Source organism: Anabrus simplex, chromosome 2, assembly GCF_040414725.1.
Source record: "Anabrus simplex isolate iqAnaSimp1 chromosome 2, ASM4041472v1, whole genome shotgun sequence".
Classification (NCBI taxonomy): Eukaryota; Metazoa; Arthropoda; class Insecta; order Orthoptera; family Tettigoniidae; genus Anabrus; species Anabrus simplex.
This window is the reverse complement of record NC_090266.1, coordinates 56,035,906-56,055,224: the sequence shown is the minus strand read 5'-3', so window position 1 is coordinate 56,055,224 and position 19,319 is coordinate 56,035,906. Positions and strand designations below refer to the sequence as shown.

The following is a 19,319-nucleotide window of genomic DNA, read 5'->3' as shown; positions in this document are numbered from 1 at the left end:
TCCTGCAAAAAGTCTTGAGAAAATGTTTTGTCATAACAGGAACCAGAACTCCTGGTCCTCAGAATAGAAATAGACTCCAAGAGATTCATTGGACATGGATGATCTGAACGCTGTTGTATTTTTCTTCACAAGGCTGAAAACACGTTCACATTCTGCATTGCTATGGGATATGTTGGGAATAGAAAGCATTACTCTAGAAATTCAGTCCATTGGCTCAACGAATTCTTGATATTTGTGCCCAAATGGAATCACTCGCAGCAACTTGATTTGCAAAGAAAGTGTCATCTACCTGAAGGGCTGTGAACTGCGTCTGAAGTTCATTCACCAACTCATCTGTAGTTTCATTCTCTCCCTTGCATAACATGATAGGAAACTTTTCCAAGAAAAAACTAATGGAAGAAAACTGTGCATCTTAAATTTTGTCTAACCTAGCAACTTGAGCATGCTTTAACACATCATCCTTGAATGGAAACTTGTTCATGATGAAGTCACAGGCAGTACAAAAGTCGTTTTTCACTGATGAAACGAAAAGGGATTTATCTGTATCCAGGAGATCATTGACTATGTTCGAAATCTGAATGCCAATAACTAACTCATCACTTCTTTGATTTTGAATCATGTTGTACTCAACTTCAAGCAATGAGGAGCTTTTGAAAATTTTGGGCTTAACATACTTGGTGAAAAACTGCTTTAGCAAATCCATTAGAAGTTCTAATAAAAAGTGAACTTGTGGGGAAGAAGTCTGAAGGGCAACACTGAATCTGTCAAATACAGGAATAGTCACATGAAGGCAAGTATAAAAGGTCTTGTTCAAGTTTGAGGATAGGAACATAAACAATTTTTCCTCACATTTTGTAGCAGAAGTCTTACTTTTTAGGATGGGTTTGTCACATTTGGAAGAATATGCTATTCTTTTAGGGGCATGTGTAGTAGCAGAATCAAGAATTCTCTTCTTCTGATACTCTTTGGATCCACTTTGTTCAACTCTAGGTATTCTGAAAAATGTCAGCTTTTGGAAATGTTTTGGGTAGACTACATAATATTACTTCCTCCTTGAAGAAAGAAAGAAGCTGATTCCACTGGTCCAGTAGTCTATCCAAACATATGCCTAATGACAACCACCTAGAACATACATGCTTCAGAATTTTCAGAACTTACACTATAAATAGGCAAAGAAAATTCTGAAGGCATGTCAAAAACACTCCTCTCTAAGAAATAAAATATATCAAGGATCTCATCCACTTTAAGTGGTAATCTTCCACCACCTTTTTCAGCTGCTAGATTAATCAGGTGGCAAATGCAATCTATGAAGGCAATACCTGGTTGAACTTCCTTCAGAACTGCTGAAACCGCATTTTTGTGTCCTATCTTAAAAGGAGTATTGTCAGAGCCGAAAGCCACACAGTTTTCAATTGGTATGTTATGAGAATTCAGCTCTGATAACACCAGGTTACCTACATTTCGCCTTGTTGCTATTTGCTTCATGTCGCACCGACACAGATAGGTCTTATGGCGACAATGGAATAGGAAAGGCCTAGGAATAGAAAGGAAGCGGCCGTGGCCGTAATAAAGGTACAGTCCTAGCATTTGCCTGGTGTGAAAATGGAAAACCATCTTCAGGGCTGCCGACAGTGGGATTCGAACCCATTTATCTCCCGGATGCACAGCCACTTTCTTCCCATTCTAGGCCTTTCCTGACCCATCGTCGCAATAAGACCTATCTGTGCCGTGCGGCATAAAGCAAATAGCAAAAAAAAATTAACATACATAACCCGTTAGTCCCTTGCAATGTAATATCGTTAGCGGCACCTGTTTTTTGCAAAGTGCAAAATCATGAAATTCTTGCAAAATTTTAAGAATATGACTGAAAAACGCGAAACTATTCACGTTTAAGCAAAATCGCAAAATAATTTACAAAATAATTCAGAATTGTATCATTTGAACTTAATGATGGAAGCGAGTTGTGGCAGTAAAACCCGATAATCGATGCCACAATCCACTTTATACCCATTCGATATATATCGAAAGCTAATACATAGTATATCGATTATCGCTAAATAAGCTTCCTGTGAAGCGAGAAATTTATCGTATTCATAATTACCTGATGGAGTGATGGTATCCTCTTGCCTATTTTTTGCTCAGTTTATTAAAATGGTTGTAATAGTTTATGATTGAGAAAAGGAATTTGCATCGAAAGGATTTTACGTGTTTGACAAAACTAGAAAGATGCAAATACTCTAATGTGCAAATTGAGTGGCACAGAAAAGACACGAAACTGAAACACATTAATAACAGAGTTTCACATAAGAAGAAGGAAGAAATTTTTTTAAGGTGCTGAAGACTTACCCACAGCTGGAAGACTGCGGGAAGGTTCTGTACCTCGAATCATCTTAATCAAAAATCTCTTTATTTGCAAATGAGGTGTCTACCTCGGTGGCAAATGGCACACTAAAATACATTATTGTCAAGCACTAAATATTAAATTAACAAGAGAAGAAAATTTTCCTATAAAACAATATTATACAATTTACGCTAACAATTTTTTCTATTAAACACACAGCTCATCCTTAATAAATTTATATTGTTTATAAAATTCTACTTATAATATCTCCTGTACTACTTACAAATATAGTCAACTGATATACAGTATGTGGAATTACTTCAAATGATACTATATAACTGGTATAAGATTAAACTTTACATTGCATTTATTTATTTTTTTACCCATTCTGGAACCCAAGTAGCTGGAACCTGCTGCAACTTAACCAGAGCCCCTTTTGCCACCACTTTTCAGAGTTCCTGAAAGGCCTTCACAGCTACCGTAGCAGTCTCAGGGCCCTCGAAGTCCCCACTGTACTTCACCCCCATAGGCAGTCCCCTACTTTTGCTGTCCAAACTCCTTAGACCAGGGGATGGAATTAATTTATTCACACACATTTTTTTTAATTTACAATAACCTGCACTGGTCAAATGCCCTCTAAAACTTCATTTATTTTCTGTTGCTGCTTATTCTCTTCTTGAATATCTGTACAGATTTTGGAAAAGGATCAACCACTACCCCTGGTAAACTGTTCCACTCCTTCACACCCTTCCCAATGAATGAAAATTTACCCCAATCGCTTCTGCTAAAATTCCTTCTAATTTTATATTTGTGGTCAGTCCTGCGGATATAATTATTTTTCAACTGAAGCCTCTCACGGATATCTCCCTTCTCCCTTCTCTTACTTAAAGTTTCCCACCCAAGTTCCTTTAACATTTCTGATACACTACTCTTTCTCCTGAAATCCCCTGTTACAAATCTTGCTGCTTTCCTCTGCACACTATCTATTTCTTTTATTAGGTATTCTTGGTGAGGATCCTAAACACTGTTTGCATATTCCAATAATGGACGAACCATACTTAAGTAACTTTTTTTCTTTTATTTCTTTATTGCATCCTAAGTAGCCTCATTATGACATGTAACGATCTGTATGCTTTCCCAACAATGTCATCAACATGACCCTTCCAGTGCAAATTACTTTCAAATATCACACCTAAGTATTTGCACTTGCCATCTTTTGGGATAACTACATCATCCAAAGTATATCCAAATTCAGTTTTAAAGCTCCTGTTTGTGAAAGTTGTAACAGTTGATTTGCCTCCATTAACCTTCATATTATTTTCTTCAACCCATTGTTGGATACTTTCAAGGTCCCTTTGTAATTCTGAACAATCCTCAATGTTATTTATTTTCCTATAAACAATTATGTCATCTGCATACAATCTTATTTTTGATGTTATATTGTTCTCTAAATCATTTGCATATATTAACCCTTTCCGGCCCTTAGCGCCCGACTGTTCATCTAGCCTTCCGGTCCTTAGCGCTCGAAAGCGCCCGGCTGCATTATCTGCATTCGTCTGCATCTGTGCGATAGTTTTTTTAATTTTCCTCATCAGTGAAGTGTTTATAAGGATTTTATGAACACGCAGTGCACTCTACAAGTCTTAGGGAATAAAGGAAGAGAGATAATTTGTCTTGACGTTGCCTAGGCAACGGTCTTGAACTTCCGCGAGCGCGGGTCGGTTGTTTCGTCCGTAAACATGGCGGGATTGAACATCTTGTGTATTGAAACTGAGCTGAATATGGGCGAAAAAAAGTGACACAGAATCCTTGAGTAGGGGTGCAGGTGAATTTTTAATGAGTGAATAATGTATCAACGAAGATAATTTTAGTGATAACAGTGATATGAATTAAAACGAATATCGATAAATCGGACCTGATGGCGATGCCACGGCAATTGAGGTAACACAAATATTATGTTTCGTTACTCCGAATGAATATATGGATGATGTTGAACCTGCGCATAATTCGGAAGGAGTATTAGGGGAAAGAGATTGTTTTTTACGTATGTTAGGAGGAGAAAACTATTCAGTGACATAGCCTATTGTACATAAAATAATGCAGCCTTCAAACAGTCACATTCCGGTAAGATAAAAACAGAATGGGAAGACCCTTGCGCAGATGAAATAAAATCTTATATACATGGGCATCATTCCACTTCCAAAATCACGTGATTATTGGTTTTGAGGGATTCAGGCAACATTGGAATGTGACAAATGCAGACTGTCTCTGTGTCAAGTATCACGAGGAGGGTGGGGGGAACATATTATGACTCAATAAACAGAGAAATGGATATGATGGTATATTTTCTAATGTTATTGAAAATTTGAATTCATTGTGATCAATAGTTTTTACTGTATTTAACTTTTTCTGAAACAATACAGTCTGTTTCAGTTTTTGCTAAATAATAGGTTGAAACCTGGGGATAAGCGGAGTGAAAATGCGGGCGGGAAAGGGTTAAGAAAAGTAACAGACCGATTATACTACCCTGTGCAATTCCATTCCGAACTTTCTCTTCCTGCGATACATTATTTCCTACTTTGACTTTCTGAACCCTTGAATTTGGAAATGTTTTTATCCAACGTATAACCCTTACGTCCAATCCTATTCCCTCCAATTTCTTTAATAATATTCCATGTTCCACTCTATCAAAAGCTTTGGAAAGATCTATGGCTATGCAATCTAACTGACCTCCTGAATCCAACTGATCTGATATGTCCTGCTGAAATCCCACCAGTTGTGCCTCACAAGAAAATTTCTTTCTAAATCCATACTGGCTCCTCATGAACCAATTTTTATCATCACATATCCCTCTGATGTACTTTGATATTAAACTCTCCAGTATTTTACAAACTATACTGGTCAGGCTGATTGGTCTGTAGTTCTCCGGTTTCTTTTTATCACCCTTTCCTTTATAAATTGGTATTATTATAGATTCCTTCCATTCCTTTGGTATTACACTATTATTTATGACATAGTCAAAGAGAAATTTTAAATAAGGCACTATGTACCACCCCACTGTCTTTAATACCTCCCCAGTAATTTGATCACTTCCTGCTGCTTTTCCTTGCTGAAGCAGTTGGATTTCTCTGAAAATATCTTCATTTGTGAATGAGAAGCTTCTTGTTTCCCTCTGTCTCTCTCCCTCTCTATCTTCTGTTTCGGTTTCCAACTCCTGACAATCATCTACTGAAGTCCGACTCGTTGGCTGAACGGTCAGCGTACTGGCCTTCGGTTCAGAGGGTCCCGGGTTCGATTCCCGGCCGGGTCGGGGATTTTAACCTTAATTGGTTAATTCCAATGGCACGGGGGCTGGGTGTATGTGTTGTCTTCATCATCATTTTATCCTCATCACGACGCGCAGGTCACCTACTGGTGTCAAATAGAAAGACCTGCACTTGGCGAGCCGAACCCGTCCTGGGATATCCTGGCACTGAAAGCCATACGACATTTCATTTCATCTACTGAATCTCTGAATTCCCTACTAAATAGGTTTGCTTTTTCAGTATCTGTTAAATAGTGTTCACCCCCTTCTCCCACCATTGTAGGAATTTGGATTCCTTTTCCTTTTTGATTCCTGATATATGAATACAGCTTTTTCCATTTCCCCTTGTGGTCATTACCCTCTTGAAGTATGCCATTCATATAATTCTCTTTTGTTTCCTTTTTCACTCTATACAGTTTCCTCATTAGCTGTTTCCTAGTTTCTCTACTCTCCCTACCCTCTTTGATTTTCCTGTTTACTATTCTACATTTTCTTTTTAATTTTCTTATTTCCCTTGTATAATAAACAGGGTCTGAGGTCATTTAACCCTTCTTAACATGTACAAATCTCTTCTCTCCTTCCCAAATGATTCCTTTAAATTTAGCCCAAAGTGTATCCACATTACTACTCACTTCACTTATCCAACAACTGAATTGTGATATAAGGTAAGTCCCAAATTCATTAACTTTAGTTTTTCTTGTCTTGTGTAACCCTCTTATTAAGCCTTTTTGGTACGAGTCCCACATCCATTATTACAGCCTTATGATCTCCTATTCCTTCAATTACCTCAGTTTTATCAACAATTTCCCTCGGTTTAACCAAAAATACATCTAGTAAGTTATTGAGACGAGTCGGTTCTTGTACTACTTGTGTACATCCTCCCTCCCAAATTAACTTATTTGCCAGTTTCTGTTCATGGGCTTCACTTGCAGCTCCATTCCATTCAACTTCAGGCAAATTTAGATCTCCCCCAATTATTACCATATCATTATTATTGTTTTCATGAGTATAATCTATTATTTTCTCAAAGATTTCCATGTCTCTTTCCTCTCTTCCAGGCCTGTATGTTCCTATAATTCCCACTTCCTTCATATTATCACAAACTAATTTTTTCCCCTAATATTTCATCCCTTTCATCGGTAAACCATTCATGTGAACAATAAGTTTCCTTCACCAGAATAAACATCCCCCCTCCCTTTTTATCTCCTCGGTCTCTACGATAAACTGTGTACCCTTCTGGAAATACTTCTCTATTACCCACCCCTTCTCTCAACCACGATTCCACTCCTATCACCACATCAGTCTCATAAGATTCCATCAATGTACCGAATTTTAATTGTTTATTTACTACACTCTGACAGTTTACCAAGAGCAATCTCAGACCCCCTTCCTCCCTAAAACTTGACTGTTGCAATTGTGTAACTTGAAATTCCTTACTTTCCTGAGGTTCATTTTCTAGTTGACTGAGCCACCTTGAAGTACAGCTGGCTCTTTCTACTAGTTTTCCTGGTCAGTATTATAACTCAAGGGAGTTGCCTGTTTTACAGTACATATCTTAAGATTAATAAAATCTGGAACAATATTTGCTATCTTTCGTTTACCTGAATTGTTTAGATGGAGGCCATTTTTTGTATAACAGTATCTCTCAAAACTGCTGCATTCAATAACCTGAGTATTCTGAAAATGTTTACAAATTTTAACATTATCTGTATTGACCTTGTCCATTTCAATGTTCACACACGAGTCTCTAATCAAATCATGCCCGTGGGGCACGTTTACTACAAAGACGATAGTGTGGGTCAGCTTCCCTAGCGTACGTTTAAGTTGTGATCTTACATTCTTGGCGTCGTCGTGAGCTACGTCGTTCGTCCCACCGATGATAAGCACTGCATCTCCGCTCCCGAAGTTCCTAGCTGCTTCTTCTACGTTTTCCAGGACACTGCTGATAGAAGCTCCTGGATATATTTCGCCGGTTGCTGCTATATTCTCGTCGTTTATCACTCCCGCAATTCCCCTTCCTTGGCTATCACCAAACACAGCTACCTTTGCTGATTTAGGCCTAACTGGGTCTTGAATCTGAAATCTAGCCCTAAATTTTAACCTCGGCGCGGCAACGGCAGCAGATCGCGATGATTTGGTTTCACGCGCGCGATCACTTTCTTCCAGAATTAAATTATTTAGAGCAGAAAACCTATTTCTGATATTTATTTCCGGAAATTCAGTCGTAGATTTCTTCTCAGCCGGCCATCCATGAACTACTTGACACCACGTGTTCGAGTTTGTTACTGGTACCGGTATAGCACTCGAAGAATGGTCAGTCCCAAATTCTAGCGATCGCAGTCTTTCTTTTTATTCTTGATTTTCAACTTTAGGAGCCTCATTGTCCTTTTGTAGAATGTTTATAATTTCTAATGCATTTTTGTACTCCTCATCGATTGTTTTCGGTGCTTCATCGTCAACGCCGTCGCCAACTACAACATTCCGAACACACTGCTCAGAAATCCAGTCAACATTTTCATTAGTTTTTACGTCTCTAGGGCAATTTCCGCACTTATAATGCCACCATCGATCACATGAATCACACAACATTCCATTATTCACTAATCTTCGATATTTTCCGCACTTTTCGTCACATTTTACGGTTAATTTACTCGGAGGATAAAACACTACGTCGTCATTACCGGGCGCCATTTTGGAAAAAAAAAAAGAGGAGGAGGAAAGATTAAAAGAAACTGTGAAAGATGAGAGTTTCAATTCTCTGTGATGAAACGACTGATAAAAAAAGGGCAATGTGTGTTTATGGTTCTGGTAAAAATGCTTAGTTGTGACGATAGTACAGTTCCGAAGTTATTTGTAGGGGGAGTGAAATGCTGATGCTACAGCATGTTCACAGGCAATTATCAATGCAATTCACAAACTTGAAATTCAGTACCAGAATGTAGTTTCTATTCAGCACGTTACATAGGCAAGTGCATAAACACAGTTAAGGGTTTTAGTTTCAGAAGGGTCAGTGCACGAGCAGTGCTGGGCTCATAAACTGAATTTGATGGGCAGTGTGCGGGCTGTGGAAGTTAGTGCTTTGAACCAATGTGTTGTACAGGCAAAACACATCTTCCTTAATACACGGAAGAGAAAGCCTGTATACACTCAATTCTTGAAACAGAAATATGAAGACGAACCCACCAAAGCTAAACTCTTCCCTATTCCTGTGATCACCAGGTGGAACTCATGGTTTAAAGTGTAGAGTACCTTGGAGAATATCTTCGTGATCAGTCAGTAATGTTGATAGTGAGAGAGCATTCTCAACGTATTGTAATGTAATGCCTGACAGGAGAACAGCTCTGACTCACAGTAATATGGAACTCATGGTATCTCTGTCTCTTTCAGAGTGTAAATTATATACGTAGGCTAGGTCCTACATGTTAAAGTGACAGCTGATACAATTTTTTCAAATTTCCATGCTTTGATATAATGTGTAATACTGTATGCGTTCTAAGCAGAAGCATAACTCATGTATTCATATAGTTACGCAAAAATACAACGTTGTTGTACTGCAAATGTGTTATCAACTAAGTTATTGCTGATAAGTAGAAATAAAATTTAGCAAAATTATACATACATACATACATTATCATTATAGACTGTTATGCCTTTCAGCGTTCAGTCTGCAAGGCTCTGAGAATTTACTAAACGCCGCCACAATCCTCGATTTGCAACTAGTGTTGTGGCCTCATTTAGTTCCATACCTCTTATCTTTAAATCGTTAGAAACCGAGTCTAACCATCGTCGTCTTGGTCTCCCTCTACTTCTCTTACCCTCCACAGCACAGTCCACTATCCTCCTAGGTAACCTGTCCTCCTCCATTCGCCTCACAAGATCCCACCACCGAAGCCGGTTTATGCGTACAGCTTCATCCATCGAGTTCATTATTAAATTAGCCTTTATCTCCTCATTCCGAGTACCCTCCTGCCATTGTTCCCACCTGTTTGTACCAGCAATCATTCTTGCTACTTCCATGTCTGTTATTCTAACTTATGAACAAGATATCCTAAGTCCACCCAGCTTTCGCTCCCGTAAAGCAAAGTTGGTCTGAAAACAGACCGATGTAAAGATAGTTTCGTCTGGGAGCTGACTTCCTTCTTACAGAATACTGCTGATCGCAACTGCGAGCTCACTGCATTAGCTTTACTACACCTTGATTCAATCTCACTTACTATATTACCATCCTGGGAGAACACACAACCTAAATACTTGAACTTATCGACCTGTTCTAGCTTTGTATCACCAATCTGACATTCAATTCTGTTGAATTTCTTACCTACTGACATCAATTTAGTCTTCGCGAGGCTAATTTTCATACCATACTCATTGCACCTATTTTCAAGTTCCAAGATATTACACTGCAGGCTTTCGGCAGTCTGCCATTAAGACCAAGTCGTCAGCATAGGCCAAACTGCTTTCTACATTTCCACCTAACTGAATCCCTCCCTGCCATTTTATACCTTTCAGCAGATGATCCATGTAAACTACAAACAGCAAAGGTGAAAGATTACAGCCTTGTCTAACCCCTGTAAGTACCCTGAACCAGGAACTCATTCTACCATCAATTCTCACTGAAGCCCAATTGTCAACATAAATGCCTTTGATTGATTTTAATAATCTACCTTTAATTCCATAGTCCCCCCGTATAGTGAACATCTTTTCCCCCGGTACCCTGTCGTAAGCTTTCTCTAGATCTACAAAACATAAACACAACTGCCTATTCCTTTCGTAGCATTTTTCAATTACCTGCCGCATACTGAAAATCTGATCCTGACAGCCTCTCTGTGGTCTGAAACCACACTGGTTTTCATCCAACTTCCTCTCAACGATTGACAGTGAGATACCTCGATAATTCTTGCAATCCTTCCTGTTCCCTTGCTTATAGATAGGTGCAATTACTGCTTTTGTCCAATCTGAAGGTACCTTACCAACACTCCATGCTAATTTTACTACTCTATGAAGCCATTTCATCCCTGCCTTCCCACTATACGTCACCATTTCAGGTCTAATTTCATCTATTCATGCTGCCTTATGACAATGGAATTTTCTTACCATCCTTTCCACTTCCTCAAGCATAATTTCACCAACATCATTTTCCTCCTCCCCATGAGCTTGGCTGTTTGCAACACCACCAGGAAGATTTCCTTTTACATTGAGAAGATGTTCAAAATATTCCCTCCACCTCTCCAGTGATTCCCTGGGATCTGATACGAGTTCACCTGAATTACTCAAAACACTGTTCATTTCCTTTTTCCCTCCCTTCCTAAGATTCTTTATTGCTGTCCAGAAAGGTTTCCCTGCTGCTTGACCTAGCCTTTCCAGGTTATTACCAAAATCTTCCCACGACTTCTTTTTGGATTCAACAACTATTTGTTTCGCTCTGTTTCTTTCATCTACGTACAAATCCCTGTCGGCCTCGGCCCTTGTTTGCAGCCATTTCTGATAAGCCTTCTTTTTACGTTTACAGGCTGCTCTCACTTCATCATTCCACCAAGATGTTCGCCTTTTCCCATCTTTACACACAGTTGTTCCTAGGCATTCCCTTGCTGTTTCTATTATAGCATCCCTGTATGCCACCCATTCACTTTCTATATCCTGAACCTGCTTACTGTCTACTGTTCGAAATTTCTCACTAATCATATCCATGTACTTCTGTCTAATTTCCTCGTCCCGGAGATTTTCTACCCTTATTCGTTTGCAGACAGATTTCACTTTCTCTACTCTAGGCCTAGAGATACTCAGTTCACTACAGATCAGATAGTGGTCTGTATCATCGAAAAATCCACGAAAAACTCTCAGATTCCTAACAGATTTCCTGAATTCAAAGTCTGTTAAGATGTAGTCTATTATGGATCTGGTACCCCTAGCCTCCCATGTGTAGCGGTGAATAGCCTTATGCTTGAAGAATGTATTCGTAACTGCTAAACCCATACTAGCACAGAAGTCCAGCAAATGCTTCCCATTCCCATTAGCTTCCATATCTTCCCCACATTTACCAATCACCCTTTCGTATCCTTCAGTTCTAATCCCAACTCTCGCATTGAAATCGCCCATTAGCACTATTCTATCTTTGCTGCTAACCCTGACCACGATGTCACTCAATGCTTCATAAAACTTGTCAACTTCATCCTCATCTGCACCCTCACATGGTGAATACACGGACACAATTCTTGTCCTAACTCCTCCAACTGACAAATCTACCCACATCATTCGCTCATTTACGTGCCTAACAGAAACTATGTTGCGTGCAATGGTATTCCTGATAAAGAGCCCTACCCCAGACTCTGCCCTTCCCTTTCTAACACCCGTCAAGTACATTTTATAATCTCCTATCTCTTCCTCATTATCTCCCCTTACCCGAATATCACTTACTCCTAGCACATCCAGATGCATCCTCTTTGCTGACTCAGCCAGTTCTACCTTCTTTCTTCCATAAGCCCCATTAATATTGATAGCTCCCCATCGAATTCCATTTCGTTCGCCAAGTTGTTTCCAAGGAGTCCCTCGCCTGTCAAATGGGAGTGGGACTCCATTACTCCCACAGGTCCGAGGCTTGCTAAAAATGTTCTGAGCTCGGTAAATTCATGAAGCAGGATGCTGCCCTACTTGCACATAGTCCAAGTGAGGATCTCTCCTCTAACGGGTTATGGACCACCGGTGAATTGTATAGTCCTAGCCGCCTGAGCACAAGGAGGGCCACGACTCAGAATATGTCCGAGATGCCCACTCCCATTCCATGGCAACTGGTATCCCGAATCTCAGGACCACTTACTAGGCCACTCAGCCGTTGCCCATGGTTCATGAACTAGGACGTGACTACAGTAACCCACAAACATGAACCATTAATAAAATTATTGACGAAATAAAATAAAAATAGCTAAAAATATACTGAAATAACTGTTAAAAAATGACAAAAATGAGCAAAAATTTTCAACACAAACAGGTGCCTCTAAATATCGTTAACTAAATCAGTACCAGGCTAAGAGTATATGCCCACTGCCATTGCAAGTGGGCCTACAGTACTATGATCAATTTTTAATTATCTGTTACAGTCAATTACCGGTAGCAGTGCTTTTATGGACAAGAATACAGTCACCGATAAAAATCTGATGACTAAGTAGTATAAAAGTGTATCATAACTACTATTCGATCAAGAGAGGACAATGGAAAACTGCTATTTGTCACAAAGATGCAAATTGTTGCCGATAACTTCAAAGAAATGTATGATGGTATTTGTTTTTCAATTCATCCTCACTACATCATTAGAACATCAGGCTGACGATGATATTGTCATTCTAGAAAGTTAATCCTGTCCAAAACTTCTTTGCCAAAAGATGGTGAGAAGCACAAAAGCAATGTATTAGCAGTCGATATACAGTACGGTACCATCCATGCCGCAGCCAAGTTAACGAATAAATATATCTTGTTCAGGGCCCTCAGAGTTAGTGGGCGGTTTATCGAACCGAGAGTTTATCCGACATTAATACAACACAAAAGAACAAGTTAACCATTCGATACCAGGCTGGATATCTCATTTTTCAGTGCCTATTTATATCTCAAATATACAGACAAAAGTTTTGTGATTTATTTTCTCGTACACTAATTAATATCAAAAAATGTTTTAAGATCTATGCTTCAAATACCATCTTACACCACCAGTTCTAATGACATACCTAATTTTCATTTCAACTTGTATATCTTGGAGTAAACGGAGGGCTTACCAAACAGTGCACCGAAAGTTTTCGATGATTCATGGCATAACCTCGTTGCCGATTCCATGCCAGTTTGGTCACACGAAAGATCACAACAAGCAATCAAGTCCTGCGATTCCCCACTCGGTTTCACCCGCTGGCACATCAGGCACAGGTCTATTGCAGTTCCTCGCAGAATGGTCATTTCTTGCCACAGGTAAGCTTGCAGGCTAACGAACGATCAGAATGTTAGCACAAAAATGATTTTTTTTCTCGTAATATTCTTCTTGTTCTCAATCTACATTACCCAATAATAACATGGGGCTAAAAATATTTGAATAGCATAAGAATATTGCAGAAGAAATAAGGTGTAAAATGTCCATCAACCAAAATGCAATCAGCATCAACAGGTTAACATTATAAACTGCAGTTTACTGTCCCAAATTACAAGTGTCACGTTTTACACAAGAATGTGAAAATGAAATGAACACACTCCACATTACTCTTGAATATTGTAAATATTTACACAAATGCTTATTTTAACACCATTTTCTCACAAGGTCCTCCCTGTCCTTCCTGGCCACTTGCCCCACTTTCCTAGGGTCAGAACTTCGTGTACATTTGGTCCATTTTACAGCTTAACAACATGTGGAGGGCTGTAATCACTACTGCATTTCCATGGCAATTAGTGGTGGCGTGTGTAGGTAAGGATGAATGCGGAGGCCAACACACACACTCAGTCTCCTAGCTAGAGGAAGTAATCATATGAAATTTAAATTCCCAGTCTTGTTGGAAATTGAACCCATGGCCCTCTGAAGCGAACGCCTCAGTGCTAACCACTCCACCAAGGAGCTGCACCACTGCTACTGCTTCAGAAATATAATGCAACTGTAACCCTGTTAAAGGGTGTTGGGAGTACGGAAGCAGTGCTAATCTGGACAGGGTTTGTTGGTGTGGAGGTTGGTGTGTCCGCCAGTTTGTTTGGGTTGAGATCTGCGATTGTTTGCATCTGTTCTGTTGGTTGTGGGGGAGGTAGCAGTGGGTCTCCATGTTTTGCTAGTGACACAGTGCACAGTGGTGTCTGTGGTGAAGGAACATTTTCTCATAAGAGTCCATGCATAGCAGCCTTTATGTTGGAGACAAAGGGGTGTGGATCAGAGGAGTGTGGGGTGCCGGGTTTCCCCCCCCCCCCCCCCTTGTGAAATAAGCAGAGGTGTGGTGGGAATTCATTTTGCCATTAGTCTATATATATAGCAGCCATAGCAGCCATCATATTGGATGCAGCTGGATTGAAGGGAACACAGGCGGCTGTGAGAACCCACATGCCGATCTGGCCAAGTTTTCTCACACTTGTGTTAATCAACAGAGCCACGTGCTAAAATTTTCACATCAGAATGGGGGTAGCCATGTTGTGGCTTGACATCAAACAACACATGCTGTTGCTGTTTGCGGGAGAGTCGAGGTGACTACGTTGCAATGTTGTAGTCATCTTACCCATTAGCCCCTGCACCAGCTCCCAGACCATCCTGCACAACTGCCAATGTTTCTCTCATTTACACTGCATTTGCAGAAATAAAATATTCCCCTCCTGGGTTCAGAATTTGAAAATGCAGTGTACTAAGCACAGTTACTGCAGATTAATAACCGCATGAGCCAAGGAGGTGAAAGGATATGTGATATGGAGGACTGGAGGTTTGAGGTTCTGCCTTTGCCTACTGAACCCAGACAGTTACAAAAGTTCCAGAGCTTGAAATAACATGAAAAAAAGTTATAGGAAGTGGTAGGAGAGGGAGATTAAAATAACAGAAAAGACAGAGTAACTCATGTATTACATAAAGCATAAAAATACAGCAAAGGATTTTAAAACACAATACACAAACCCTCATCTTCAGTAGGGAACTCAAACTACCTCGAACTATCTTGCACCTCAATTACGCTGAAGCATACACTCCTCAATCTCCCAACACCTTGCCAAGGTGTTCAAGTTTGCAACGGAGACTGCAGCACGTATTCAGTATAACTGGAAAGAAGAGAGATTTATAGACATTTCTACGAACATCCTCGTTATCTATACATTCACAGTTATCATGATTCTTACATACATAAAGTTGCAATAGAACCCCGATTTAGCGTTTTTCTCGGGACCAGGATTTTTTAACCTTAAATGGGGGTCAACCTTAAATTGAGGTTTCAGTAGAAAGCAAACATTTTCCAGAAATCTTTGCCTGTATTGAGATACATTGCATCAACACACGTTATTTACACAATGAAATGAAATGTCGCATGGCTTTTAATGCCGGGATATCCCAGGACGGGTTCGGCTCGCCAGGTGCAGGTCTTTCTATTTGACGCCCGGAGGCGACCCGCGCGTCGTGATGAGGATGAAATGATGATGAAGACAACACATACACCCAGCCCCCGTGCCACTGGAATTAACCAATTAAGGTTAAAATCCCCGACCTGGCCGGGAATCAAACCCGGGACCCTCTGAACTGAAGGCCAGTACGCTGACCGTTCAGCCAACGAGTTGGACATTTACACAATGACAACAATAAAACAAGAACATACTGAAACCGTTCAATACATCGTAATGAGAATGTCATAATATCCTGTTAAAACAATATGCCATTTTCTGCGACATTCTATGGTAATTAGTGTCGTAATCAGCATGTTTTGCCCAAACTGGGACACAACTGGTCCTCTGCTGGCTGGGAGAACTTGGGTCTAGTTGCATGTAACAAGAGAAAGGGGAGTTCATAAAACGGGTCCGTAAAAAAGGGCTCTCACTTCGCTGAGAGAGAAAAGAGAACCCGCGCTACGCATGAGAGTAGATTCAAGTCAAGAGGAGGGACTAATCACAGCGTGTCAACAAATGAAATAGTAACTCTCTCTGATTTTCCCTACAAATCCAATGATGCCAACCTACAGTCTTCAGTTGTTATTAAGAATAATAGTAAGGAAAATTCAGAACTACGCGATGAATATTTATGAAAGATAGGAAACTTAAAAGGGTCCACCTTTTCAATACGAATTGTATTGTATTGTATTGTATTGAAAAGGTGGACCCTTTTAAGTTTCCTATCTTCCATTCTCAGTTCAATACGGACAAAAATGAAATTCTTAGATTTAAATGAATATTTATGAGTATGGAGTCATACGAATCACAGGATTTTATACTGATTTATGGTATCAAGATATGTCTTACACAATTAATGTATCACTAATGACGCACTTTATGCGGGTGCAGCTAATTACAAACAGATGTTGGGGTCTTGACCGTGAGAGAGAAATCCAGGAATCCCCACCGCATGGCGTGTAAAGCTGAAAATTATCAAGTAATGCCTTAGAGATTGCGAGCGACCCTACAATGTGATCACGATGAAATTTAATCAGTAAAAAAGAAGAATATTTGAGCTTCCATTTGATACCTCAATCGGCGTTGAGAAGCAAATATTAGCAGACGGATATTTGGAAAGTAGGCATGGCCTTCCATCTCCACTGGCGCCAGGCCAGCTTCCCTATATAAGAAAGAGCTACTTGAAGTCATCTACTCAATATATTCTACATCTTGTGCGGGTATGCAATGACTTACGCATGCAGTGTATTCATCATCTAGTGCAGTTTGCATGTACTGTGTTAAGTAAAATTCTTTCAAGAATAAAATTTACTTTGTCCACCTATTCAATACAATTATATTCTGTAGTAATTAAATCCTACATGAATTACATATACTAATTAGGGGCATGTTTCGCCCTAGTTTTGGGCATCTTCAGCCTAATAATAATCTTAAGGTGAAGTCCTTAAACCATTGTATGATAATTTTAATTGCTTCCTTGTCACAAATTCTGGGTTTTAATATAATGCACACATTTTAAATCTATGCAAATATCACCTAAAGCACAACTTTTTGTAAAAACAATTTTAAGCATAAGACCATTGTATTTAGTTTTAAGTTCTAATGTTAATTGGTTTAAGGACTTGACCTTAAGATTATTATTAGGCTGAAGATGCCCAAGAGTAGGGCAAAACATGTCCCTAATTAGTATATGTAATTCATGTAGGATTTAATTACTACAGAATATAATTGTACTGAATAGGTGGACACCGTAAATTTTATTCTTGAAAGAATTTTACTTATTCTTATCTTCAATACGGAACAGATATGAGATTAGTTACTTGTACTGTTACCCAGTGATTTATAATCACGGTATCAATTATTGACTTGTGCAATTACTTGCCTGAATAAGAAGTTGTGAATTTATTCATTCGTTGTGAAACTTTACTGTCACGAGTGAAACAATATAAATCGAGTGAAGCGAGTGCTATTCAGTTACAATGAACCATGTGGTAACTGGGAGACATTTATTATGTACAAATTGATATGTACGCAACTTAATTAGTATGTGGGATGGAGAAAGAAAGGGAAGTGCCATAGAAATGTTGATAACGTCACGATACCATATTTAGGAAGTGAAAATTGCTAGAAGAAATAACTGCTTATGTGTGTGATACTGACAGAATGGGCAGTATCCGCTAAATACCAAAAACCCAGTGAGTAATATGTCCTACGAATAATAATTGCCGTGAATCAGGCAAATGTAGTATCAGTAATACGCAAAGTGTTAGGCTAATCAGAAGCATCCGTGTATCCAGAGACAGTGTTCGGGCGAATGTGTGATGCTCCAATACCTAGGTCAGGGCCTCTCAAACGATCAAAATCTCACGCGTGCATATCGAGGCGCAGAGACTCCGTGCACTGTGCATCGTTCCAACTCGACTCGACTCGGCTTGACTCTGATGGTGTAGTGAGCTGAGAGCGACGAAGCGTTCGGTGATAGACGGCTTGTTTATCAGTGAAATAGATAAGCGCAAGACAACAACATAATAATGGAGCAACCTGTTTCAAAGAAGGCAAAGACTTCCGAAAGTCCATTTCAATTGAACTGGGAACTTTCGTATTTCTTTGTCAGTCGTGACGATAAAGCCAAATGCTTAATCCGTGGGACAATAATTATGTGATAAGTTAATCAAAAAGATTTTCCAATACAAAGGCTTAGCTCAAATTCTACGAGAATTTGTCGAAGGAAGATTTTCCTAAGCTGCATCGAGAAGCAGCTAAGATTATTTCTATATTTGGTTCCACATACATACCTGAAAGGTATTTTTTCCTGCTTTGACTTGTACGAAAACTAGATTGCGTGCGAGTAGGCCTATTTCTGATTGTAATTTTTAAAAAGGCTCTCAAATTGCTATCAGCCAGTCCCTTGTTCCAGGCATAACTGGTATCATTCCAAAGATAAAGGAAAAGAAGAGCTAGAGAAGATAAATTGTCTGCTCAAACCAAATTTAAAGAAGAGTGTTTTAACACCAGTAACGTTGTCCCATACAACAGTGTCCCCGTTCACCGCACATAAATATTTCGCAGTGAGGAGAGGATCAGCGGGGAAGGTGGAGAAGACGAAGACAGGCCGAACGGGCGAGACAGGTGTAGGAGAAGTGGAGTGGGAGTTTGCACTCTTGTCAACCTAGTGAAGTCGTTTCCTGCACCTTGCGCCCGTGCACTGCACGGCGCATGCACCCTGAGAGGCCCTGAGCTAGGTGATTATTATTAACTGTGATAGGCAAATGAGAGGAAATAGGTAACGAACAACAGGACTAATATCGTTACTAGGCTAGTACACTTGAGCCTATGAGTGATCCTAGTCGCAGCAAGTTACAGTATGTTGCATAAAATTAACATAGCAGTAACAGAATAATTTCCTCATTTGCATATATGAACGAGTGAGATCATCAAATCGAGGAGGAGTCTACAAGCTGTTTGCGGTGTCCATTGCCAGTGCACCAGAGAACATCTAGATCATCCGACGGCAGTTGAAAATACAGACAGCATGAATGGGACTCGCAAGCAGACGAATCCAGGATTCTCCATCAGTGAAGCTGC

The 19,319-nt window shown here is 39.7% G+C and overlaps 1 protein-coding gene across 2 annotated transcripts in view; it reads right to left on the bottom strand.

Moving 5' to 3' along the window:
* Window positions 1-15,240: 15,240 nt before the first annotated feature.
* Window positions 15,241-19,319, bottom strand: part of LOC136863873 (probable splicing factor, arginine/serine-rich 6) — a 295,188-nt gene continuing 291,109 nt past the window's right edge. The window contains exon 10 of one of the 2 annotated variants that reach the window (XM_067140233.2): window positions 15,241-15,398. The gene's annotated coding sequence lies outside the window, so the exon portion shown is untranslated. The remainder of the gene's footprint in view (window positions 15,399-19,319) is intronic. The other variant, XM_067140235.2, reaches the window with a different exon arrangement.